Here is a 27612-nt window from a genome sequence, read left to right on the forward strand (position 1 = left end):
CTATAGCACACAAAAATCTAGAAATCGGGCGAAATTCCAATTTTATGGCCTTAAAATGTCCAAAAGCAACTAACGGTTATGGCAAGGTGGTGACTGTTATTCCTTAGATCATTTTTGATAGGCCAACAAAACTTTAGGTAGTCCGGTCCAGGGGCTTGGGTCCATACAGGAGGCATGGGGCATGGGTTATGTAACACAAATCTTTGGGAATCAGGAAGAATTCTAGTTTTATGACCCTAAAATTCTAAATGACGAGTAACAGTCATGCCAAAGTGGCGACTATTGTTCCTTTGGTTGTTTTTGAAGGGCCGGTAAAATTTTAGGATGTCTGGCTCCAGACACCAAGCCTATGCAGGAGGCGTGGGCAATAGCACACGAAAATTTGGGAATAGGGCGGAATTCCAATTTTATGGCCTTAAAATATCAAAAAACAACTAACTGTCATGGAGAGGCCGTGACTATTGTTCCTTAGGTCGTTTTTGATGGACTAGCAAAATTTTAGGTGGTCTGGATCTGGACGCCCGGGCCCATATAGGAGGCATGGGCTATATTACACAAAAATCTAGGAATCAGGCGAAATTCTAGTTTTATGGTCCTAAAATGCCAAAAACCATAGGTCATGGAGAGGCGGTGACTATTATTCATTTAGTCATTTTTGATAGGCCGTAAAACTTTAGGCGGTCCGGTTCTGGACGCCCCGGCCTATGCAGGAGGAGTGGGCATAACACACAAAAATATGCGAATCGGGTGGAATTCAAGTTTTATGGCCCAAATATACCAAAAAACGAGTAAGAATCAAGGCGAGACAGTGATTATTGTTCCTTAGGTCATCTTTTATGGGGCGACAAAATTTTAGGCTGTCCCAGTCCGGGCGCCCGGGCCCATGCAGGAGGCATGAACTCACAAATCTGGAAATCGGGCAGAATTTCAGTTTTATGGCCCTAAAACACTAGAAAAATAAGTAATGGTCATGGCGAGGTGGTAACTATTGTTACTTAGGTCGTATTTGATGGGCCGGTAAAATTTAAGGAGATTCGGTCCACGGGCCTGGGCCCATGCAGGAGTTGTGGCGTATAGCACACGAAAATAAGGGAATTGGATGAAATTCTAGCTTTACAGCCCCAAAACGCCTAAAAATGAGTAACGGTCATGGTGAGGCGATGACTATTATTCTATAGATCATTTTTGATGGGCCAGAAAAATTTTAGGCGGTCCGGGTCCAGGCACCTGGTCCTATGCAAGTGACTTGGGTTATAGCAAACGAAAATCTGGGAATCGAGCGAAATTCCAGTTTTATGGCCCTATAATATCAAAAAACGAGTAACGTTCATGGCGAGGCGGTGACTATTGTTCCTTAGGTTATTTATTATGGGCCAAAATCTTTTTAAGCAAACCACATCCGGGCGCTCGGGCACATGCATGAGTCGTTAGCTGTAGCACACGAAAATCTGGGAATCAGGCGGAATTTGAGTTTTATGGCCCTAAAACGCCAAAAAATGAGTAACGGTCATGGCAAGGCGGTGACTTATGTTCCTAAGGTCGTTTCTAATAGGCGGCAAAATTTTTGGTGGTCGGGGTCCAGGCTCATGCAGGAGGCGTGGGCTATAACACACGAAAATTTGTGAATTGGGCAGAATTCCAGTTATATGGCCTTAAAACGCCAAAACATGAGTAATGGTCATGGCGAGGTAGTGACCATTGTTCCTTAGGTCATTTTTGATGGGCCAGAAAAATTTTAGGTGGTCCGAGTCAGGGAGTCTGGGCCCATGCCTTCGGCATGGGCTATAGCACAATAAAATTTAGGAATCGAGCGGAATTCCAATTATATGGCCCTAAAATACCAAAAAACGAGTAACATTCATGGAGAGGCGATGATTATTGTTCATTAGGTTGTATTTTATGTGCCAGCAAAATTTAGGTTGTCTGAATCCGATGCCGAGGCCCTGCCGTAGGCGTGGGCTATAGCACACAAAAATCTGAGAATCAGGCAAAATTTCAGTTTTTGGCCCTGAAACGCAAAAAAAAAGTTACCGGTCATGGCGAGACGATGACTATTATTCATTAGGTTATATTTAATGGGCCAGCAAAATTTTACCGGTCACGTCGGCCCATGCAGGAGGCATGGGCTATAGCATACGAAAATTTGGAAATTTGGCGAAATTCTAGTTTTACGGCCCTAAAATGCAAAAAAGAGTAACGGTCATGCCGAGACAGTGACTATTATTTATTAGGTCATTTTTTATGGGTCGATAGAATTTTAGGCGGTCTGGGTCCGGATGCTCGAGCCCATGTAGGAGGCATGGGCAATAACAAACAAAAATTTGAGAATCGGGTAGAATTCCAATTTTATGGCCCTAAAACGCAAGAAATTAGTACCGGTCATGGCGCGACGGTGACAATTGTTCCTTAGGTCATTTTTTATGGGCGTCAAAATTTTAGGCAGTACGAATCCGGGCATCTGGGCCCATGCAGGAAGCGTCAGCTATAGCATACAAAAATTTGGGAATCGAGCATAAATCCAATTTTATGGCCCAAAAACGCTAAAAATGAGTAACAGTCATGGCGAGGTAGTGACTATTATTCCTTAGGTCATTTTTATGGGCCTGCAAAATTTTACACAGTTCTTGTCTGGCTCCAGGGCCCCTGCACGAGACGTGAGCTATAACACATGAAAATCTAGGAATCGAACAGAATTCTAGTTTTTATAGCCGTAAAACGCAAAATAAGAGTAATAGTCATTGCGATGCTGTGACTATTGTTCTTTCGGTCGTTTTTCAAAGACCGATAAAATTTTAATCGGTCCACGTCCAGGCACCCAGGCCCATGCAGGAGGCGGGGCTATAACACACGAAAATTTAGAAATCGCGCGGAATTCCAGTTTTATGTCCCTAAAACGCCAAAAAGGAATAACGGTCATGGCGAGACAGTGACTATTGTTCCTTAAGTCGTTTTTCATAAGTCGGCAAAATTTAGGCGGTCTGGTCCGGTTCGAGAGCCTGGCCCGTGCAGGAGGCGTATGCTATAGCACACGAAAATCTTGGAATCTGACAAAATTCTAGTTTTATAGCCCTAAAATACCAAAAAACGAGTAATGGTCCTTGCGAGGCAGTGACTAATGTTTGTTAGGTCAATTTTGATGGTCCGGACAGATATTGGGAAGACCGGTCCGGGGGCCTAGGCCCATGCAGGAGGCCTGGGCTATATCACATGAAAATCTGGGAATTGGGCGCAATTCTAGTTTTACATCCCTAAAACCAAAAAATGAGTAACGGTTATGGCGAGGCAGTGACTATTATTTCTTAGGTCATTTTGATGGGCCAAAAATATTTTAGGTGGTCCGGGTCCTGCCGTCTGGCCCGTGGAGGAGGTGTGGGTTATAGCACACTAAAATTTGGGAATCAAGCGGAATTCCAATTTTATGGCCCTAAAATACCTAAAAATGAGTAACGGTCATGGTGAGGTGGTGACTATTGTTCCTTAGGTCATTTTTTCTGTGACGGCAAAATTTTAGGCAGTCCCGGTCCGACATTGGCTACAACACACAAAAATCAGAATCGGGCAGAATTCCAGTGTTTTGGCACTAAACACAAAAAAAAACGAGTACCGGTCATGGAGAGGCGGTGACCATTGTTCCATAGGCTATTTTCCATGAGCCAGCAAAATTTTAGTTGGTTCGGGTCCGGACGCCCGTGGGACATGCAGGAGGCATGGGCTATAACACTCGAAATCAGGGAAATGGGCAGAATTCTAGTTTTACAATCCTAAAACGCAAAAAAACGAGTTACGGTCATGGCGAGGCGGTGACTATTGCTCCTTATGTCATTTTTGATGGGCTGCCAAAATTATAGGTGGCTAGGTCCAGACGTCCGGGCCCATGTAAGAGGTGTGGACCGCCGCACACAAAAAATCTGAGAATCGGGCAAATTTCAAATTTTATGGCCCTAAAATGCAAAAAACATGATTATCGATCATAGCGAGACGGTGACTATTGTTCCTTAGGTCATTTTTGATGGGGCGACAAAATTTTAGGTAGTTCGAATGCGGACGCCCGGGACAATGCATGAGGCGTGAGCTATAGCACATGAAAATTTGGGAATCGAGCGGAATTCCAATTTTGTAGCCCTCAATGCCAAAAAACGAGTAACGATCATGGCAAGACAGTGACTATTGTTCCTTAGGTCATTTTTGATGGGCCGGTAAAATTTAGGCATTTCAGGTCCAACGCTAGGGCCCCTGCAGGAGGCGTGGGCTATAACACACGAAATTCTAGGAATCGGGCAGAATTTTAGTTTTATACCCGTAAAATGCAAAATATGAGTAATGGTCATGGCAAGGCGGTGCCTATTGTTCTTTAGGTCATTTTTGAAAGGCTGGCAAAATTTTAAGCGGTCCGTCCAGGCACCCTGGCCCATTCGACAACGTGAAGACTGCAATCTCATTTTAGAATAATCAAACGCCCATCACAAGTCACATGGGCAACCCCACCAGATAGAATAATTGTGATATCCAAATGCAGGAGGTAGGGCTATAGCACACAAAAATTTGGGAATCGAGCGAAATCCCAGTTTCATGGCCCTAAAAAGCTAAAAAGTGAGTAAAGGTCATGGCAAGACAATTACTATTATTCCTTAAGTCATTTTTATGGGTCGGTAAAAATTTATGCGGTCCGGTCCGGGGGTCTAGACCATGGAGGAGGCTGGGCTATAGCACACGAAAATCTGGAAATCGAGCAAAATTCTAGTTTTATGGCCCTACAACGTCAAAAAAGAGTAAAGATCGTGGCGAGGCAGTAACTAATGTTCTTTAGGACATTTTTTATGGTCCGGCAAGATATTAGGTAGACTAGTCCAGGGCTTGGGTCCATGCAGTAGGCGTGGGCTATAGCACACGAATATCTAGGCATCAGGCGGAATTCTAGTTTTACGACCCTGAAACGCCAACAAACGAGTTACGGTCATGGAGAGGTGGTGACTATTGTTCTTAGTTCATTTTTGATGGGCTGGCAAAATATTAGGTGGTCCGGCTCTAGACGCCCAGGCCCATGCAAGAAGCATAGGCTATAGCATACGAAAATCTGAGAATCGGGAGGAATTCCAGTTTTATGGCTCTAAAAAGCCAGAAAACGACTAACAATCATGGGTAGGTGGTGAATATTATTACTTAGGTCATTTTTTATGGGCCGGTAAAATTTTAAGTGGTCTGGGTCTGGACGCCCGGGCCCATGCAGGAGGCGCGAGCTATAGCACACGAAAATCTAAAAATCGGACGGGATTCTTATTTTAAGGTCCAAAAAAGTCAAAACACGATTAAGAGTCAGGGAGAAGCGGAGACTATTTTTCCTTAGGTCATTTTTATTGGGCAGGAACAAGTTTAAGTGGTACGGGTCCAGACGCCGTGGCCCATGTAGGAGGCGTGAGCTATAGCGCACGAAAATCTGGGAATCGAGAGGAATTCAAGTTTTATGGCCCTAAAATTTCAAACAATGACTAAAGGTCATGTAGAGGTGGTGACTATTGTTCCTTAGGTCATTTTTGATGGGCCGAAAAACTTTTAGGTGCTTCGGGTCCGGATACCCGAGCGCATGAAAATCGGAGAATCAGGCGAAATTCTAGTCTTATGGTCCAAAAATGCCAAAACACAAGAAAGAATCAGGGAGAGGCAGTGACTATTGTTCTGTAGCTCATTTTTTATGGGCCGGCAAAATTTAAGGCAGTCCAGGTCCGAACGCCCGGGCCCATGCATGAGGCATGGACTATAGCATATAAAAATTAGGGAATTGAGCGGAATTCTAGTTTTACGATTCTATAACGCAAAAAAACGAGTAATGATCATGGCGAGGCAGTGACTATTATTCCTTAGGTCATTTTTGATTGGCCGACAAAATTTTAGGCAGTCCAGGTCTAGATGGCGGGGTCCATGTAGGAGGCGTGGGCTACAGCATACAAAAATTTAGAATCGAGCAGAATTTTAATTTTATGGCCCTAAAATGCAAAAAATAAAACGAGGACCGGTCATGGAGAGGTAGTGACTATTGTTACTTAGGTCATTTTTTATGAGACGGTGATCCGGTTCCGGACGCCCGGGCCCACTCAAGAGGCATGAGCTATAGTACACGAAAAATTGGGAATCAAGCAGAACTCTAGTTTTACTTCCCCAAAACACCAAAAAATGAGTAACAGTCATGGCGAGGTGGTGACTATTGTACCTTAAGTCGTTTTTGATGGGCTGGCCAAAATATTAGGCGGACCAGCACTGGACGTCGAGGCCCATGTAGGAGGCATAGGCTGGCTCACGAAAATTTTGAAATCGGTCGGAATTCCAGTTTTATAGTCCTAAATGTCAAAATACGGCTAACGGTCATGGAGAGGAAGTGACTACTGTTCCTTAGGTAGTCTTTTATGGGCCAAAAAATATTAGGAGGTCCGGGTCCGGACTCCCTGGCCCATGTAGGAGCAGCGGGCTATAGCACATGAAAATCTGAAAACTAGGAGGAATTCTAGTTTTATGGCCCTAAAACGCCAATAAATGACTAACAGTCATGGAGAGGCGATGACTATTGTTCCTTAGATCATTTTTGATGGGACAGAAAAATTTTAGGTGGTCCAGGTCTGAACGCCCGGGCCCATACGGGAGGCATGAGCTAAAGCATACGAAGATTTAGGAATCGGGCGGAATTCTAGTTTTATGGTCCTTAAATGGAAAACAACGAGTAATGGTCATAGAGAAGCAGAGACTATTGTTTCTTAGGTCGTTTTTTGATGTTCTGGCAAAATTTTAGGCGGTCCGAGACTGGGCGCTAGGGCCCATGCAAGAGGTGTGGGCTGTAGCTCACGTAAATCAGAGAATTAGGCGGAATTATAGTTTTATGACCCTAAAACGCAAAAACAAATGAGTATCGGTCATGGCGAGGCAGTGACTGTTGTTCCTTAATTCATTTTTGATGGTCCGGCTAAAAATTTAATCGGTTCGGATCCGGCTTCGGGGCCCTTGCAGGTGGCGTGGGCTATAACCACGAACATCACGGAATCAGGCGGATTTCCAGTTTTATGGCCCTAAAACGCCAAAAAAAAGAGAAACAGTCATGTCGAGGCAGTGACTAATGTCGCACCTCCTTTTCCGCTCCCGCGAGGGTACAAGGGAGTTTTCTCCAATTGAAGGACAGTCGAAACGGGATTTGTTTGTTTGTTTCAGAGTCACCACTTGGGAATTTTAAGGCGTCCCAAGTCACCAATTTTAATCCCTGAATCGAGGAGAATATGACTCTGTTTATTATTCTGCGAACCAGAAATCCTGAGTAAGGAATTCTGTTAATCCGGAAGAAGGTGTTAGGCATTTCCGAATTCCGTGGTTCTAGCACGGTCGCTTAACTGTTTTTATTCTTGGCTTAATTATCTCGATTTTACATTTTTATTGCATGATTTTGTTACCGCTTCTGTTTAGATTGTTTATAATTAAAGACCCTTCTTCGAATCGAATTCACGCATACGTGTATCCGTTTTATATATTATATATATTTTAACGTGAAAAATCGTGTCACGCGTACGTATACACAATGATATTGATAATATAATAATTATTATTTTTTTTCGAAATTTTTTTATTATAAAAAAAAAAGACTAGTTCGAAATTGTGCTTAAAATAAAATTAAGAACGTTCGTCGCTCTTGTATAATTAAATATTGAACCGCACATCTCGAGTTATATGAAATTAATATTGATATTCTCCGAAGAGCCCCCTTTTTATTAAAAATTTGCTCGAAATTGCGCGAACGCATAATCCGAATTGCCTTTAGAAGTATAATCAAGTCACGCGAACGCATCCTTAATTATGCAAATATTCTTGACAGTAATATAAATTTTCCATAAATTGTTGAATGTTAACCGCAAATTATATTTTTTGCGTAAGAATTATATTTCTCCAAGCCATTCAAATTTAAAAGGGTAAAAATAAACGTGGGATTAATAATACCATTTTTCCGTAAATACAATATATGCATACCCAAAAAATGAATTGCATATAAAACTAGGAAAGAGAATTAATTTGATAAACAAACTAATAGTTTTCGAAGAAATTATATCTCCTTCTCATCTACTTGTTTTTAGTCCAAAGTTATAATGGTTTGGTTAATGTTTGCAATGGAAGATAAGAGTCAAGTTGATAAGAAAAAAGAAATATTACAAACTGATTCAATAAAATTGCTTTATATACAACGTAGTTGTTCGTCGGAACCATTCATAATATTTTAACGTCGTAACAAGCTAATCAATTCGTCGGAACCATTCATAATATTTTAACGTCGTAACAAGCTAATCAATTCACCTTTCTTATGGTTATACATATACCCGTTATCTTACCATATATGAAAAAAATACAATCAACATCATTTTAACCTTATTCAACAACAGAGGTTAGAATGTAGTTTTCTTGATATTTCTATTCTACTTTACATTTAGCTAACAATGTTACGGGATGTAATCAATGGCCCATTTTTATGTCATATTCCCTATTTTGACAGTTCAAATATAACTATACTAATGAGATTTCGAAATGGACAATATTATTACAAAACTTATGCAAACTTTTTAAAAAGAAAACGATTAGATAATAGTCTTCATGTCAAGCATACTACTTTGTTAACCAACTGAAACAAACTGAAATTTAAACTAATAAAATTTAAATGAGTAGAAGACATCCTTATAATTCCAAACTTCATTTACTTGCCATGTTGAAGCTTTTCATGACATGAATTTACAGATATGTACCTGATATTGGAAGCAAAAGAAAATGATGATGAGAATCAGCAGCAATAATAACAGTACAATAGCAACAACTGCCCAGCAACAGTAACAACCCAGTAACAGACCGGTGGAGTAGTAATCCCAAAAACAAAAGCTTTAAGCTTTAAATGAAACAACAACCATTAATACTAATTTCAAACAAAGAAAGAAAGCAGTAGATTTTTTTTAGTTTTATTTTTATTTTGAAAGCTTAAATATTTTTTGGAATTTTTCTCTCTTCTATTCTCTGTCCGTTTTTTTTTCTCTATCTGTGTGTGTATTTTTTCTCGTATCTTTTCCGTTCTCTCTATTTCTGTTCTTGTCTTGTGTTCAAGACTTCATATATATATATATAATCCCATCCCATAAATCTTTTAATCAATTAAATCAATACCTTTTCTCTACCCAACCCATTATCTTTCCACTCATCCCCATTACATTAAATAAATATATCACACCACCCCATTATATTTTGTCCCCCATGCTTCATTTAAAATAATGCAAGATTCCCCCTTTAAATTAAATCTTGTCCCCCCTTTATATTAAACAACTATATCACAACCCACCCCATTTCATTTTGTCCCCCATGCTTCAAATAAACAATTTCAAAATGTACAATTCCTAAACTACCCCTCACGACCTTACTGAAATTACCAAACTACCCCTGAACGTACTACAAATTTACCAAACTACCCATCAGCTATAACACATCAATTAATCAAACTTAACCAAAATATAGACAATATGATCAATTTCTAACAATGTTCAAACAACAATATGAACACGGATGAACATCATAACAACAATATCACATGAACACGATTTTAACAACATTTCAACAACAAATCACATGAACACAAATTGAACAACAAAGAACAACTAAAATTTGATTGAACAATATTTTAGCAACAAACAATCCTATTTTCGGATTCAACAACTACAACAAACAAGTATATTTAGATTTCTAACTTCAATCATATTGAACTTAAAATCAACTACTCTAACAACATTACAACAACAATTCCTATATTAAACTTTATGAGACAAATTCAAGAAATAATCACAAATGGTAAACAAGAAATCAAACTATACACATTTCGGATTCAAAATCAAACAAACATAATATGAACATGAATTAAATCTAAAAATAAAAACGACGGATTCAAATGACTAAAACCAACATACTTCCCTTATTACAACTAAATTCTTTTAGGCAAATGACAAAACAAAAACTAAGAAGAAACAATTATGAATTTAAACTTGAACTTAACAATATTAACAATTTCCGGAAAATACATCAAATATATGAAACAAATTGAAGAAACAATTAATTAAATTTCAATTTGAATCTAACAAATATTAAACTAACAAATATTCACTTAAACAATAATACAAACATGAAATAAACATGAAAACAACTAATTAAACTTCTATTTTGAAATCTGAAAATTAATTTTAACAAAGCACATGAACATGAACAAACTAGAAAAACGATTTCAACGATGAACAACGAACAAAACAAGAATCAAATATTTAACGATTTTAACTTTGAGAAATATAAAAACGAAAATGGACAAAATAAAATTCAAAACTACTAACCGGATTGAAACGACGAACGACTAACCAACGACGAACTCGAACTTAAGGAGTTGGCTGAAACAACATCGAAGCAGTAGCAATGGAGGTTAAGGAGAAACAGCGGCAACATCCGTTCGGAGCAGCCATGGCTGCTCGTCGCAGCTGGACACGGGCAGTAGTTGACGCGGCAGAACAGGAGCAGCTGGTCGACCATGGCAGCATGAAGCAGAAGCTCGCAGCTAGCAACAATGGCGAGGAGCTGGAGCCGCAACCTTGCACAGTTGAAGCAAGTTCGAGCAGCAGCAACGACAACTACGGCGGAGGAGCAGCTGGTCGTCTACTGCTGCTGCGTTCAGCAGCTTATGGAGAAAATGGAGCAGCAGTTCGGGAAGCCATGGACGACGCAGAGGCAGCAAGACGAAGCAACAAACATGGCGTTATGGCCATGGCGATGGGTCAACGACGAAGACGCAGCCATGGACGAGCCTTTTGAGCTTGACATGGAGAAGATGGGCTTCTTGGTGGTGTGTGTGCTTGTGTCGAAGGAGACGAAGTTGCTGGAGCTTAAGGGGGAAGCCATGGATGAGCTTTGGAAAAACTTGGAGAAGAAGAAGCAAAAGTGGGGGGGGGGGCGGATGACTTAGGTCTTTTTAGGGTTTTTCTTTTTTTTTTTTGTTTTGTGTTGTTTGTAAGACAATAGGGTGTTGGGTTATGGACTGGGTCGACCCAGTTCGAAATGGACTGGGTCGTAGGGAAGATTGGGCCATTTTTTGGGCCTGTGGCTTGAAATCGAAGAAGAGGCCCAATTCCGACTTTCTTTATATTTTCGCTCTCTTTTCTTCTTTTATTTCTCTAAAACTAAATTATAAAAATACTTAAACTATTATTAAGAACTAAATTAAGTTATAAAAGCGCAAATTAACTCCCAATAACAATTAACGCCCAATTAAACAATAATTAAGCACAAAATTGTATATTTGGACATTAAATGCTAAAAATGTAAACGATGCCTATTTTTTGTAATTTTTATTTTTTGTAAAACAAACTTAATTACTAACAATTGTATAATTAAATCCTACATGCGAAATGCGATATATTTTTGTATTTTTAATAATTTAACAAATAAACATGCACAGACAAACATACAAATAGTTACACAAAATATCACAAAATATCACAAAAATTGCACACCAAGAAAAATTATTTTATTTTTGAATTTTTTGGGAGTAATTCTCATATAGGGCAAAAATCACGTGCTTACAGCTGCCCCTCTTTGCCCGAAGACACGAAGGGTTTTCGTGCAAAGATAAAGCGAGCGATTTTTGCCCATCCGAGTACTCCGTGTGAAGCATTTTTTTGAAAAAGATTTGACCGAACCTTTGCTTCAAAGGTTTCCTACATATCCTGGGCTAAACAGGAATCAGGTCAATGTAGTTCGGGAAGTTTTGGTAGCTGGGACTACCGTGGGACTGCAATGTTACTGTTGTTGCATGCTATTACCACTGCTTACCGATCTCCTTGTTACACCATGCTTAAAAGAAAACAAGAAGCTAGGCTAGAGTACAATTTGTTTTTGTTGCCTTGCTTCCTTGTCTGCTTGCATTTCTTCCGGTGCTTTTCTTCTTTTGACACATGTACTTGAGTTTGTACTGTGACCTCTTGTTGCAACCTTCTGTTTCCCGGTGCCGGGGAATTTTATTGTTTCCTGCTGGGGATTCCTATTGTAACCCTCTGTTTTATTGTCCTCTGACTTGATCTTGAAATGTATGCCTCTGTTATCTGGGCGGGCTCCCAACTTCAATACTTGAAAATTAAAGACTTGAAATGTATGCCTCTGTTATCTGGGCGGGCTCCCAACTTCAATGCTTGAAATGTAAAGACTGAAATGTATGCCTCTGTTCTATGGGCGGGCTCCCAACTTCAACAACTGAAATGTAAAGACTGAAATGTATGCCTCTGTTATCTGGGCGGGCTCCCCACATCAACAACAACTTTTAAAAATAAGCGTCATTCCTCTCTTCAGGCGGGCTCCTGACTTCAACAACAACTTTGAAAATAATCGCCATTCCTCTCTTCAGGCGGGCTCCTGACTTCAAACCATACATCGCCATTCCTTTCTTTAGGTTGGCAAGATTTCAACAACTTTTTAAAAACGCCTTTCCTCTCTTCAGGCGGGCTCCTGACTTCAAAAAATACATCGCCATTCCTTTCTTTAGGTTGGCAAGATTTCAACAACTTTTAAAAATGCCTTTCCTCTCTTCAGGCGGGCTCCTGACAACAACTTTGAAAATAATCGCCATTCCTCTCTTCAGGCGGGCTCCTGACTTCAAACAATACATCGCCATTCCTTTCTTTAGGTTGGCAAGATTTCAACAACTTTTAAAAATGCCTTTCCTCTCTTCAGGCGGGCTCCTGACAACAACTTTGAAAATAATCGCCATTCCTCTCTTCAGGCGGGCTCCTGACTTCAAACCATACATCGCCATTCCTTTCTTTAGGTTGGCAAGATTTCAACAACTTTTAAAAACGCCTTTCCTCTCTTCAGGCGGGCTCCTGACAACAACTTTGAAAATAATCGCCATTCCTCTCTTCAGGCGGGCTCTTGACTTCAAACAATATATCGCCATTCCTTTCTTTAGGTTGGCAAGATTTCAACAACTTTTAAAAATGCCTTTCCTCTCTTCAGGCGGGCTCCTGACAACAACTTTGAAAATAATCGTCATTCCTCTCTTCAGGCGGGCTCCTGACTTCAAACAATACATCGCCATTCCTTTCTTTAGGTTGGCAAGATTTCAACAACTTTTAAAAATGCCTTTCCTCTCTTCAGGCGGGCTCCTGACAACAACTTTGAAAATAATCGTCATTCCTCTCTTCAGGCGGGCTCCTGACTTCAAACAATACATCGCCATTCCTTTCTTTAGGTTGGCAAGATTTCAACAACTTTTAAAAATGCCTTTCCTCTCTTCAGGCGGGCTCCTGACAACAACTTTGAAAATAATCGCCATTCCTCTCTTCAGGCGGGCTCCTGACTTCAAACAATACATCGCCATTCCTTTCTTTAGGTTGGCAAGATTTCAACAACTTTTAAAAATGCCTTTCCTCTCTTCAGGCGGGCTCCTGACAACAACTTTGAAAATAATCGCCATTCCTCTCTTCAGGCGGGCTCCTGACTTCAAACCATACATCGCCATTCCTTTCTTTAGGTTGGCAAGATTTCAACAACTTTTTCTCCAGGTGGACGCCTGATTTCTTCTTTAATTCTTCATCCTCATTCTCCAGGTGGACGCCTGACTTCTTCTTTTCATCCTCATTCTCCAGGTGGACGCCTGACTTCTTCTTCAATTTTTTCATCCTCATTCTCCAGGTGGACGCCTGATTTCTTCTTAATTCTCGTCCTCATTCTCCAGGTGGACGCCTGATTTCTTCTTTAATTCTTCATCCTCATTCTCCAGGTGGACGCCTGACTTCTTCTTTTCATCCTCATTCTCCAGGTGGACGCCTGACATCTTCTTCAATTTTTTCATCCTCATTCTCCAGGTGGACGCCTGACTTCTTCTTAAATTCTCCATCCTCATTCTCCAGGTGGACGCCTGACTTCTTCTTTAATTCTTCATCCTCATTCTCCAGGTGGACGCCTGACTTCTTCTTCAATTTTCTTTTTCATCCTCATTCTCCAGGTGGACGCCTGATTTCTTCTTTAATTCTTCATCCTCATTCTCCAGGTGGACGCCTGACTTCTTCTTTTCATCCTCATTCTCCAGGTGGACGCCTGACTTCTTCTTCAATTTTTTCATCCTCATTTTCCAGGTGGACGCCTGATTTCTTCTTAATTCTCGTCCTCATTCTCCAGGTGGACGCCTGACTTCTTCTTCAATTTTTTCATCCTCATTCTCCAGGTGGACGCCTGACTTCTTTTTAAATTCTTCATCCTCATTCTCCAGGTGGACGCCTGACTTCTTCTTTAATTCTTCATTCGCATTCTCCAGGGGGACGCCTGACTTCTTCTTCAATTTTTTTTTCATCCTCATTCTCCAGGTGGACGCCTGACCTTTTCTTTTCTTTTTCCTTCGCTCTGCTTTGTTCTTGCTTGCTGGGGATAATACCACTATGGGAGTCTCCTTTCTTCCCCTCCTTCAAATTCAATTTTTTTTATTTTTTTTTCAGAATTTATTTTCGCTCAACACTGCTAGGGATAAAAATGTTATCTTCTTGGGATAACGTTGTTGGGGATAATGCTGTTGGGGAATTTTATCCCTTCAAATCGATGCTTCATTCTTCTGGAAGCTGCTAAGGATGATAATGGTTTTTGCTTTTCTGAGCACAAATGTCATCCCTTTGTTCTGTCTGCTGGGGAACAACTTCTTTTATTAAAACTTGTTATGCTGGGGGTAAAACTGGTTCAAAGACCACTTCCCTTGAGACTGGTGCTATATTCATTTTACCCTGAATGGGTATCTGACTTCCAGAAAATTTTCCAAATGAAAGGAAAATTTTCTGCCCCAGTTTGACAGTCTCCCTTATGGCCTGCATTTCTGTCATCAATGCCACTTCCTTTACCTGTTTCAATTTAAACAAAATTTGTTAGTTTAAAACGCGGTGGTTGGTTGTGATACTCCCACTGGGATGGTTTTCCCTTTTCCCTTCCTTGCTCTGCATTCCACAACTTGTTGGGGATGATATTATTTGCTGGGGATAATCCTTTTCTGCTGGGGATATCCCTCTTCTTTCGTGGCATGGCTCGGAAACTTGCATTTTCCCGACCTTTTAGTCTCGCATGAATTTCCCAAATCATGCTTATTGTTTTTCTTGTTTTGTCCACGGGCTCTGGTCTTGAGGTTTAATAACCTTTGATTTCGGCAAGGATATCCCTCTTGACACTCGTCAATCCTTTTGCTGGGGATATCTTTCTTGGGGATATCTTTTTTTTTTTTGACACTGGCCTCGCGCTTGTTCCTTGCTGACTATACCATTTGTATGTATTAGTCAGATCTTATCTTGGAAAGCTAATGGCCTATTTTGAAGTCATTTCCCACTGGTTCTGACCAAACAGACTCTACTGGGGAAATTTCTATGAAAGGAAAAGATAAAAGGGAACAGAATAAAAGACAACGGAAAAAGATGACTCTTTAACAAAAGAAACTATAAATAAAAACCTATCAAACGCAAATACCGACTCTAATGGTCATGACATGCACATGTGGCCTATCCTTCGTCATCAATCGTCTTTCGAGATCTTCCCTTGACCTGGCGATTCCCCATCTAATTCCCAATCTTATTCGACTTGTAGTGCCCGAAGGGTTTTCACTATCAAGCCTCTCTCATTTTGGTTTTTCTCTCAGCTTGCGTCGCCTTATGGTGTCCGTAAAGATTTTCACCGATAAGACTCTCTCATTTGTATCACTTTCCAGCTGGGGATTTGGAGTGTTGCCGGTATGACTCTCTCTGCTGGAGATTAGAGTCCTTTCTGCTGTGGAACAGAATGTTATGTTCGCCGGTAAGACTCTCATTTGTCTGACTTGGCATCTTTTGCAGACTGATCAGAAGGTCTTTCTTTGGACCGTAATGTGGGTTTTTTGGATAGGCTTAGAAATAAAGGGTATTAAAGGCTCAAAAACAAATCAATTTGGGGTTCAAAATTACAACCTTCGAAATCATATTTGTTTATAACAAGCGCAACCCTTACCCCAGTTTCTTGCTTGGGGATTATTTATTTATTATATATTTTTTTAAATTTTTTGGTTACACTATGCATACTACGCACATTATGCGCACTATGCACCCTATGACCGAGCCGTGAAGCGCCTACGTATCCTCTTTGAGGAATCAGGTCAAACGTAGTTCCCAATTCCTCTTTTTTCATTTGACTTTCTTTTGTTTTTTTCATTTTTCTTTTTCTTTTTCATTTTTTTTTTTGATTTTTTCTTTACCTTCCAGACTCGTATTTCCTAGTCGTTGTTATTGATTCCGAACGAGGGGTATGAAAGAAAATAAATAAGGCTCAAAAGGGGTAACGAAGGATAAAGTGTTTAGGTAGCAGAATAAAATGCCTTCGTCATTCCAGTCTTCAAAACATGCCAAGTGCAAACAACACAATTGAACATAGATTTATAGTCTCTTCCGATGGTGCTGGACTTGACAATTATGTTAAACACTTGCTTTTTCATTTGTCATTTCTAAAGCACTGTTGGGCGACACTCTCACTCTCATGCACGACCCTCATGCCAATTTGGCGAATCTTGCATTTAACGGTTTTCTTTATGTTTAACTTGCCCCAGTTCCACATGACTCGGGCTTCAAATAATCTCAAACCGTTCTTATTTCCTTTAAATGCTTTAATCACCTTCCGAGGGTTTTATGATTAACTTTTAAGGATTAGGCCCAATATGTGCGCATGTCATGTCACGAGAATCGGCGCTGAACAAAAAATGATAAAAGGACTAAACAAAAGATGACTGGAAACAACAAAAGACCGACTTTTGTATTAGACTACCGGCGAAATGGTTTGAATAATAAAACAAACAAAACAACCAGAATAAAATCCTAACACAGCCTTGACAAAACTTAAACAAATTGATATGACAAACTGGAAAGATAAGAAGGTTTGACACAAGACAATATTCGGATTACAACCCTAAGAATAATCCGGACAACAGAAATGACAACAAAATAAGACACCACCAGCTTCTCTCTTGCTAACCAAGGAACGGAAGCGTCCTCCCATTTTATCAAAATTGGCATCTTAGCCACTAAGCTTTGCATTAGTATTGCCAAGAGCATTATCAGCTTCCACGTCATCAACCTCCATCAACAAGTTCTCGATAGGGTTCGAGTGCTCCATGTCACTGTTATCGATCACAATCCGCCCTTCTTGGATCATTATCTCTACTTCCTTTTTCAAATTACGACAACTCTCAATGTTGTGCCCTATGACATTGGAGTGGTACGCGCATCGCGCTGCCGGATCAAAGTTTCTTGCATGTGGATCTGGAGTATATGCGGGGAGCGGCTCAATCAAGCCAGCATGCTTTAGCCTTTCAAACAGACTTGCATAAGATACTCCGATAGGGGTGAGAGCCTTTCCTCGTTTCAGCAACCTTTCGTTCCTAAATGCTTGATTGGGCCGGAAACCTGATCCAGGGGGCTTCCGGTAGGCTTGTGAGGGTGGATAGGCCTTCTGTGGAGCTGGGTATTTGGAAAGTGAAGCCCGTCTTTGGGAATCTCGTGGAGAGAAGTAGCATTGGGGAGGGGAGTAGCGTGGACGAGTGATGGAGCTACTCGGGTAGCTGTCATAAGTGGGTTGGGATGGAGAGTATGGGGGATGGGTAATGCCAGAGTTTGAAAAGCTTGGCGGTGGTGGGGGTGGTGCTTTCCCAGTTATCCATGTCTGATACATGTCTGCCACATGTTGTCTCAGCATTTTCACTTCTTCTACCAACCCGTTGTTCTGTTCAACCAATTGTTGTCGGTCATCAGTACCGACCCACCCTGTTCTGAGGTTCTGTGTCATTTGCTTTGCAGGGAGGAGTTACCACAACCAACCACTTTTCTATATATGAACACAGCAAAGGGAAGCCATCACGTTAGTGTCAGGGCATTTGACAGATAATCATATATTAGAGATGCAATGCACCTAAGCAGTTAAACCGTTCTATCAGAGATGCGATGCACTTGCGCTTTCCTTTATTTTTCTTTCCCCCTTTTTTTTTTCTTTTTCAGTGGTGGTCGAATCTTATGGAGATTGCCTACGTATCATGACCCCGCATGAATTAGACCTTGCGTAGTTCGGACCAATAAAAGATAAACAATACTATTTTTTTTTCAATTTTCATATTAAACAAAACTGAGTTTCAAAGGTTTGAAGATGACCTACAAACTCGAAAATCAAACAACCCACATATTCTAATTAAAAGATTTACAAACTCCAAAAACAAACGACCAGCTTCTTTTCCCGTTTGACAAAGACAACCAAACGGTTATTTTTCAAATGTGGCCCCTTCCAAATTTTGAGGCCGGAGAGGATTATTTTACGACACTTTACAAACTTGTTCATTCTTTTACGAAAATAGCCTTTCAACAATTGAAAGATACTCTAGGGCTATTTCGGCAAGAACGGTTTAAGACGCGGCCGAAGCTGGCTCGGCTTATTTTGACCAAAAATCTAAATGGTATTCACCTAACCGTTGACTCTTTGTTTTTGTGTTTTTTTTTCAAATTACAATAAAAATCGGGTGTTGCAATGACGGCCCTTCAGCGCCTCGGGGACGAAGATTTTTTTTAAGGCTGTGTAGGTCAACTGGACCAAAAATCCTAAACATGACCCAAAAGGTGGCTGTTTATGCAAAGTTAGCCTTCCGGCGTCCCTTTCGGGAACATTCGGCTATGTCTTGATAAATCAGCGTCACCCGACTTCTTTCAAAATTAAAATTTGACATATATATATTTTTTTTTATTTAGCAAAAGGGGAGGCTAGACACCGCCCGACTTATTTATGACAAAATTAAAATTTTGACACGTTTTTTATTTATTTATTGGTTTTTGGCTATTTTAGCAAAAAAGGGGGTTGGACCCGATGAGGGTTGCCTACGTATCTCACATCCGGTGAGAATCAAACCCGCGTAGTTCGGGCGGGTCGTGAATAAAGTAAATAAACTAATTTTAATTTTTTTTTTGAATTTGTAAAAGAAATGCTTTAAAAGAGGAAATGAAGTATATATATATTTTTTTTGGATTTTTGATTGATTTTCTTTTTGAAAGAAAGACTTCTAAGAATTCCTTTTCTTTTGATTTGAACTTTGAGAGTTTCAAAAGTAAAAGGAAGATATTTTTTTTTCTTATTCTAAGAAGAAAACAAATTTTTTTTTTTGGAATTTTACCTTTAATAAAAGAAATGCTTTCTAAAAAAAATATTTTTTTGAATTTTGAATTTTCTTTTCAATTTTTAAAGAAGAAGGAAAATATTTTCGAATTTGTTTTATTTTATTATATATATATATATATATATATTTATAATTAAAAAGACTTTCTAAAGAAGTCAATAATGAAAAATATTTTTGGATTTTTTGTTTTGAAAATTGGGAGTCTAAAAAAAACTTTTCTAGACTTTTTGGCAGGACAAATATTTTTGCAACAAATAAAGATATATATACATTTTTGGAAATAAAGAAAAACTTTTTGGATTTATATATATATATATATATATATATATATATATATATATATATATATATATATATATATTTGTAACAAATAATAAAACCACTTTCAACGCGACTCTTTTTAGTTTATTATTTTTATTTTTATTTTGGTATCTAAACAAATAAATAAATAAATAAAAACCCATTTTAAAAACAAGACTCTTTTTCATTTTCATTTTTTATGGCAAGACAAACTATTTTTTTTTTAAAAGAAAAACAAGACAGAACAACGACTCTTTTTTTTTCTTTGCTTTTAATAAAACAAACTAATAAAACATTTTTTTTTCATTTTCTTAAAATTTCTGCAGAGTTTTGACAGTTATTTGGGCATTGTTTTTTTTCAAAAATAAACAATCAATTCCCTAACCGCTATTTCTTTTTTTTTTCAATTTTAAAATATTATTCCTGATATTCAAAAGTCAGTCAGCACACAAGTACGAATCAAATAAATGCGCAAGTAGGAGCAAGTAAGATGCATCAGGATGGTCATTTTCATTTTTGGTACACCTGTCCTAGACAGACTCAACCCCTGTGTTGAGCCTCCAAAGTCAAATGCACGTGATGCAAACAAACGCTCCTACTAGGGATCCGGCATGAAGCTGAGTTATTCTAAGTGAAAAAACCTGAGGCATATTGATCTAGCCCTGGCTTACCCAAACGGACAGTTTGAGCCGAAGCGGGGGCAACGTACCGGGAGCACGAAAGTCTACCCGGCCTAGTTACTTGTCCCAACTTCGTCTTATTTGGTATGACTTTAACAGAAAGGTGGGCCACGCGCACGTGTGCACCATAAATTTAGAAGACTCAGAAAGAAGGGGGTTTCGTAGCAGTTGTATATATTCATAATTCAAATAATATTAAAGCGGTAAAAGTGTCATTTAGCACATTGGGCATATATCATGTAAAAAAATCAGATAATAAATAAAGCCAACTATAACAATTATTTTAAGCTCGAATTCTTGAACCCTGAACCAGTGGTTCTGGGTATAGTCCCCAGCAGAGTCGCCAGAGCTGTCACACCTCCTTTTTCCGCCCCCGCATGGGTGCGTAGGGAGTTTTCTCCAATTGAAGGACAGTCGAAACGGGATTTGTTTGTTTGTTTCAGAGTCGCCACTTGGGAATTTTAAGGCGTCCCAAGTCACCAATTTTAATCCCTGAATCGAGGAGAATATGACTCTGTTTATTATTCTGCGAACCAGAAATCCTGAGTAAGGAATTCTGTTAATCCGGAAGAAGGTGTTAGGCATTTTCGAATTCCGTGGTTCTAGCACGGTCGCTTAACTGTTTTTATTATTGGCTTAATTATCTCGATTTTACATTTTTTATTGCATGATTTTGTTATCGCTTCTGTTTAGATTGTTTATAATTAAAGACCCTTCTTCGAATCGAATCACGCATACGTGTATCCGTTTTATATATTATATATATTTTAACGTGAAAAATCGTGTCACGCGTACGTATACACAATGATATTGATAATATAATAATTATTATTTTTTTTCGAAATTTTTTTATTATAAAAAAAAAGACTAGTTCGAAATTGTGCTTAAAATAAAATTAAGAACGTTCGTCGCTCTTGTATAATTAAATATTGAACCGCACATCTCGAGTTATATGAAATTAATATTGATATTCTCCGAAGAGCCCCCTTTTTATTAAAAATTTGCTCGAAATTGCGCGAACGCATAATCCGAATTGCCTTTAGAAGTATAATCAAGTCACGCGAACGCATCCTTAATTATGCAAATATTCTTGACAGTAATATAAATTTTCCATAAATTGTTGAATGTTAACCGCAAATTATATTTTTTGCGTAAGAATTATATTTCTCCAAGCCATTCAAATTTAAAAGGGTAAAAATAAACGTGGGATTAATAATACCATTTTTCCGTAAATACAATATATGCATACCCAAAAAATGAATTGCATATAAAACTAGGAAAGAGAATTAATTTGATAAACAAACTAATAGTTTTCGAAGAAATTATATCTCCTTCTCATCTACTTGTTTTTAGTCCAAAGTTATAATGGTTTGGTTAATGTTTGCAATGGAAGATAAGAGTCAAGTTGATAAGAAAAAAGAAATATTACAAACTGATTCAATAAAATTGCTTTATATACAACGTAGTTGTTCGTCGGAACCATTCATAATATTTTAACGTCGTAACAAGCTAATCAATTCGTCGGAACCATTCATAATATTTTAACGTCGTAACAAGCTAATCAATTCACCTTTCTTATGGTTATACATATACCCGTTATCTTACCATATATGAAAAAAATACAATCAACATCATTTTAACCTTATTCAACAACAGAGGTTAGAATGTAGTTTTCTTGATATTTCTATTCTACTTTACATTTAGCTAACAATGTTACGGGATGTAATCAATGGCCCATTTTTATGTCATATTCCCTATTTTGACAGTTCAAATATAACTATACTAATGAGATTTCGAAATGGACAATATTATTACAAAACTTATGCAAACTTTTTAAAAAGAAAACGATTAGATAATAGTCTTCATGTCAAGCATACTACTTTGTTAACCAACTGAAACAAACTGAAATTTAAACTAATAAAATTTAAATGAGTAGAAGACATCCTTATAATTCCAAACTTCATTTACTTGCCATGTTGAAGCTTTTCATGACATGAATTTACAGATATGTACCTGATATTGGAAGCAAAAGAAAATGATGATGAGAATCAGCAGCAATAATAACAGTACAATAGCAACAACTGCCCAGCAACAGTAACAACCCAGTAACAGACCGGTGGAGTAGTAATCCCAAAAACAAAAGCTTTAAGCTTTAAATGAAACAACAACCATTAATACTAATTTCAAACAAAGAAAGAAAGCAGTAGATTTTTTTTAGTTTTATTTTTATTTTGAAAGCTTAAATATTTTTTGGAATTTTTCTCTCTTCTATTCTCTGTCCGTTTTTTTTCTCTATCTGTGTGTGTATTTTTTCTCGTATCTTTTCTGTTCTCTCTATTTTTGTTCTTGTCTTGTGTTCAAGACTTCATATATATATAATCCCATCCCATAAATCTTTTAATCAATTAAATCAATACTTTTTCTCTACCCAACCCATTATCTTTCCACTCATCCCCATTACATTAAATAAATATATCACACCACCCCATTATATTTTGTCCCCCATGCTTCATTTAAAATAATGCAAGATTCCCCCTTTAAATTAAATCTTGTCCCCCCTTTATATTAAACAACTATATCACAACCCACCCCATTTCATTTTGTCCCCCATGCTTCAAATAAACAATTTCAAAATGTACAATTCCTAAACTACCCCTCACGACCTTACTGAAATTACCAAACTACCCCTGAACGTACTACAAATTTACCAAACTACCCATCAGCTATAACACATCAATTAATCAAACTTAACCAAAATATAGACAATATGATCAATTTCTAACAATGTTCAAACAACAATATGAACACGGATGAACATCATAACAACAATATCACATGAACACGATTTTAACAACATTTCAACAACAAATCACATGAACACAAATTGAACAACAAAGAACAACTAAAATTTGATTGAACAATATTTTAGCAACAAACAATCCTATTTTCGAATTCAACAACTACAACAAACAAGTATATTTAGATTTCTAACTTCAATCATATTGAACTTAAAATCAACTACTCTAACAACATTACAACAACAATTCCTATATTAAACTTTATGAGACAAATTCAAGAAATAATCACAAATGGTAAACAAGAAATCAAACTATACACATTTCGGATTCAAAATCAAACAAACATAATATGAACATGAATTAAATCTAAAAATAAAAACGACGGATTCAAATGACTAAAACCAACATACTTCCCTTATTACAACTAAATTCTTTTAGGCAAATGACAAAACAAAAACTAAGAAGAAACAATTATGAATTTAAACTTGAACTTAACAATATTAACAATTTCCGGAAAATACATCAAATATATGAAACAAATTGAAGAAACAATTAATTAAATTTCAATTTGAATCTAACAAATATTAAACTAACAAATATTCACTTAAACAATAATACAAACATGAAATAAACATGAAAACAACTAATTAAACTTCTATTTTGAAATCTGAAAATTAATTTTAACAAAGCACATGAACATGAACAAACTAGAAAAACGATTTCAACGATGAACAACGAACAAAACAAGAATCAAATATTTAACGATTTTAACTTTGAGAAATATAAAAACGAAAATGGACAAAATAAAATTCAAAACTACTAACCGGATTGAAACGACGAACGACTAACCAACGACGAACTCGAACTTAAGGAGTTGGCTGAAACAACATCGAAGCAGTAGCAATGGAGGTTAAGGAGAAACAGCGGCAACATCCGTTCGGAGCAGCCATGGCTGCTCGTCGCAGCTGGACACGGGCAGTAGTTGACGCGGCAGAACAGGAGCAGCTGGTCGACCATGGCAGCATGAAGCAGAAGCTCGCAGCTAGCAACAATGGCGAGGAGCTGGAGCCGCAACCTTGCACAGTTGAAGCAAGTTCGAGCAGCAGCAACGACAACTACGGCGGAGGAGCAGCTGGTCGTCTACTGCTGCTGCGTTCAGCAGCTTATGGAGAAAATGGAGCAGCAGTTCGGGAAGCCATGGACGACGCAGAGGCAGCAAGACGAAGCAACAAACATGGCGTTATGGCCATGGCGATGGGTCAACGACGAAGACGCAGCCATGGACGAGCCTTTTGAGCTTGACATGGAGAAGATGGGCTTCTTGGTGGTGTGTGTGCTTGTGTCGAAGGAGACGAAGTTGCTGGAGCTTAAGGGGGAAGCCATGGATGAGCTTTGGAAAAACTTGGAGAAGAAGAAGCAAAAGTGGGGGGGGGGGCGGATGACTTAGGTCTTTTTAGGGTTTTTTGTTTTGTGTTGTTTGTAAGACAATAGGGATGTTGGGTTATGGACTGGGTCGACCCAGTTCGAAATGGACTGGGTCGTAGGGAAGATTGGGCCATTTTTTGGGCCTATGGCTTGAAATCGAAGAAGAGGCCCAATTCCGACTTTCTTTATATTTTCGCTCTCTTTTCTTCTTTTATTTCTCTAAAACTAAATTATAAAAATACTTAAACTATTATTAAGAACTAAATTAAGTTATAAAAGCGCAAATTAACTCCCAATAACAATTAACGCACAATTAAGTAATAATTAAGCACAAAATTATATATTTGGACATTAAATGCTAAAAATGCAAACGATGCCTATTTTTTGTAATTTTTATTTTTTGTAAAACAAACTTAGTTACTAACAATTGTATAATTAAATCCTACATGCGAAATGCGACATATTTTTGTATTTTTAATAATTTAACAAATAAACATGCACAGACAAACATACAAATAGTTACACAAAATATCACAAAATATCACAAAAATTGCACACCAAGAAAAATTATTTTATTTTTGAATTTTTTGGGAGTAATTCTCATATAGGGCAAAAATCACGTGCTTACAACTAATGTTCCTTAGATCATTTTTGAATGGCCAGAAAATTTAAGCTGGTCTAGTCCAGGGGCCTAGACCCACCCAAGAGGCATGGGCTATAACACACAAAAATTTGAAAATCAGTCGTAATTCCAGTTTTATGGCCCTAAAATACCATAAAATGACTAACGATCATGACGAGGTGGTGACTATTGTTCCTTAGGTCATTTTTGATGGGTCGGTAAAAGTTTAGATGGTCCGAGCCGTGGGCTTTGGCCGATTCAGGCGGCGTGGGCTATAACACTTGAAGATCTGGGAATCAGGCGGAATTCTAGTTTTATGGACCTAAAACGACAAAAAAATGAGTAACGATCATGGCGAGGCAGTGACTAATGTTCCTTAGATCATTTTTTATGGGGCGGCTAAATTTTAGGCAGTTCGGTCCTTGGCCTGGGCCCACGTAGCAAGCGTGGGCTATAGCACACAAAAATATGGGAATTAGGAAATTCTAGTTTTACGGCCCCAGAACGCAAAAAAATAAGTAATGGTCATGGCGAGGCAGTGTATGGTTCTATTAGTCATTTTTGATTGGTCGACAAAATTTTAGGAGATCCGGGTATGGACACCTGGACCCACGTAGGAGGTGTGAGCTATAACACACGAAAATATGGGAATCAGGTAGAATTTCAATTTTATGGGCCTAAAACACCATAAAATGACTAACAGTCATAGCGAGGCCGTGACTATTGTTCTTTAGGTCATTTTTGATAGGGCGACAGTTTTAAATAGTCTAGGTCTGGGCGCCGGGGCGTATGCAAGAGGCAAGGCTTAGCACACGAAGGTCTAGGAATATTGCAGAATTCCAGTTTTATGACCCTAAAACACCAAAACACGTGTAATAGTCATGGCGAGACAGTGACTATTGTTCCTTAGGTCGTTTTTGATTGGACAACAAAATTTTAGGCGATCCGGGTTCGGGCGCTCGAGCCCATGACTCCTGCATGGGCTATAGCACACGAAAGTCTGAGAATCGAGAAAAATTCTAGTTTTATGGACCTAAAACGCCAAATAATAAGTAACGGTCATGGCGAGACAGTGACTATTGTTCTTTACGCCATTTTTTATGGCCGGAAAATTTTTAGGCGGCCCTAGTCCAGGTGCTTCGGCCCATGCAAGAAGCGTGGGCTATAGCACACAAATATTTGGGAATCGAGCGGAATACCAATTTTATGGCCCTAAAATGCAAAAACGAGTAATGGTCATGGCGAGGCAGCGACTAGGGGTGTTCAAAGGAAACCGACAAACCGCACCAACCTGACAATTCGAATCAAACCGAGAAAAAAAACCCGGCTATGGTTTGGTTTGATTTGGTTTGGTGTTGGAAAAAAACCCCGACCATAAGTGGTTTGGTTTGGTTTTAACCAAAGAAAGTCAAACCGAAACCAAACAACTCGATATTACATATATAGAAATTTTAGATATATTTAATATATAAATATATTTATTGTGATGTAATTTATAAATATTTCTTAAAAAATTTCATAATTTTATCTTTTAAGGTATTATTTCAAGGTTGGACTTAGAACTTTTGAATGTCCCAATAAGTTTTATAACCATTAATATTAGTAAATTAAATAATGCTAACAAAAATCCCAAACCAAAATCAAATCAATACTACTGCTAACAAAAGACATTCAATTCAATACTACGAATGATAATGTATTGAATATCTATTTTTTATTTTGTAATAATTTAAGATAAAAATGCATAATCTATTTTTATTTTTTCTTTAGCGTTTAGTCATGTAATTAATACTTCCTTATTAGTTTACTTATTTTAACATGACTTAGTACTTTTAAATTATGTTTATTTTTATTATGGCTTTTTAATTAGCAATATTTATATTACATAATTTTATTGTCTTTATTGTTGAATATTTTAGGATAATGCTATGACACATCTCATATTTTATATTATTTTCTTGAAAAATACTTTATATAGTTGCATCTTACTAGGATTAAAGAAATATTTTGAGCACAGTTATATGTTTTGTTCTACGAAGATTTTACCGGAAAAAACCCGAATAACCCGAAAATCCGAGAAAATCCGAAAAAAAATCGAGATTGAAAAACCCGAGTTTTATTGATTTGGTTTGGTCTTTAGATTTAATAACCCGACACAATTGGTTTGGTTTGGTAATTATAAAATCCAAACCAACCCGACCTATGTACACCCCTAGCAACGACTATTGTTCATTAGGTCATTTTGATGGGCCGATAAAATTTTAGGCGGTCTGGGTCCGACGTCAGGGCCCTTCCAACAAGCATGGGCTATAGCACACGAAAATTTGGAAATCGAGCGGAATACCAATTTTATGGCCTTAAAATGCCAAAAAAAGTAATGATCATGGCGAGACAGTGACTATTGTTCCTTAGGTCATTTTTGATGGACCGGAAAAATGTTAGGCAGCCCGGGTCCGGCGCCAGGGCCCTTGTAGGTGGCGTGGGCTATAGCAAACGAAAATATGAGAATCAGGCGGAATTTTAGTTTTATGGCCATAAAATGACAAAAATTAATAA

The sequence above is a fragment of the Nicotiana sylvestris genome, chromosome 4, assembly GCF_000393655.2.
Source record: "Nicotiana sylvestris chromosome 4, ASM39365v2, whole genome shotgun sequence".
NCBI lineage: Eukaryota > Viridiplantae > Streptophyta > Magnoliopsida > Solanales > Solanaceae > Nicotiana > Nicotiana sylvestris.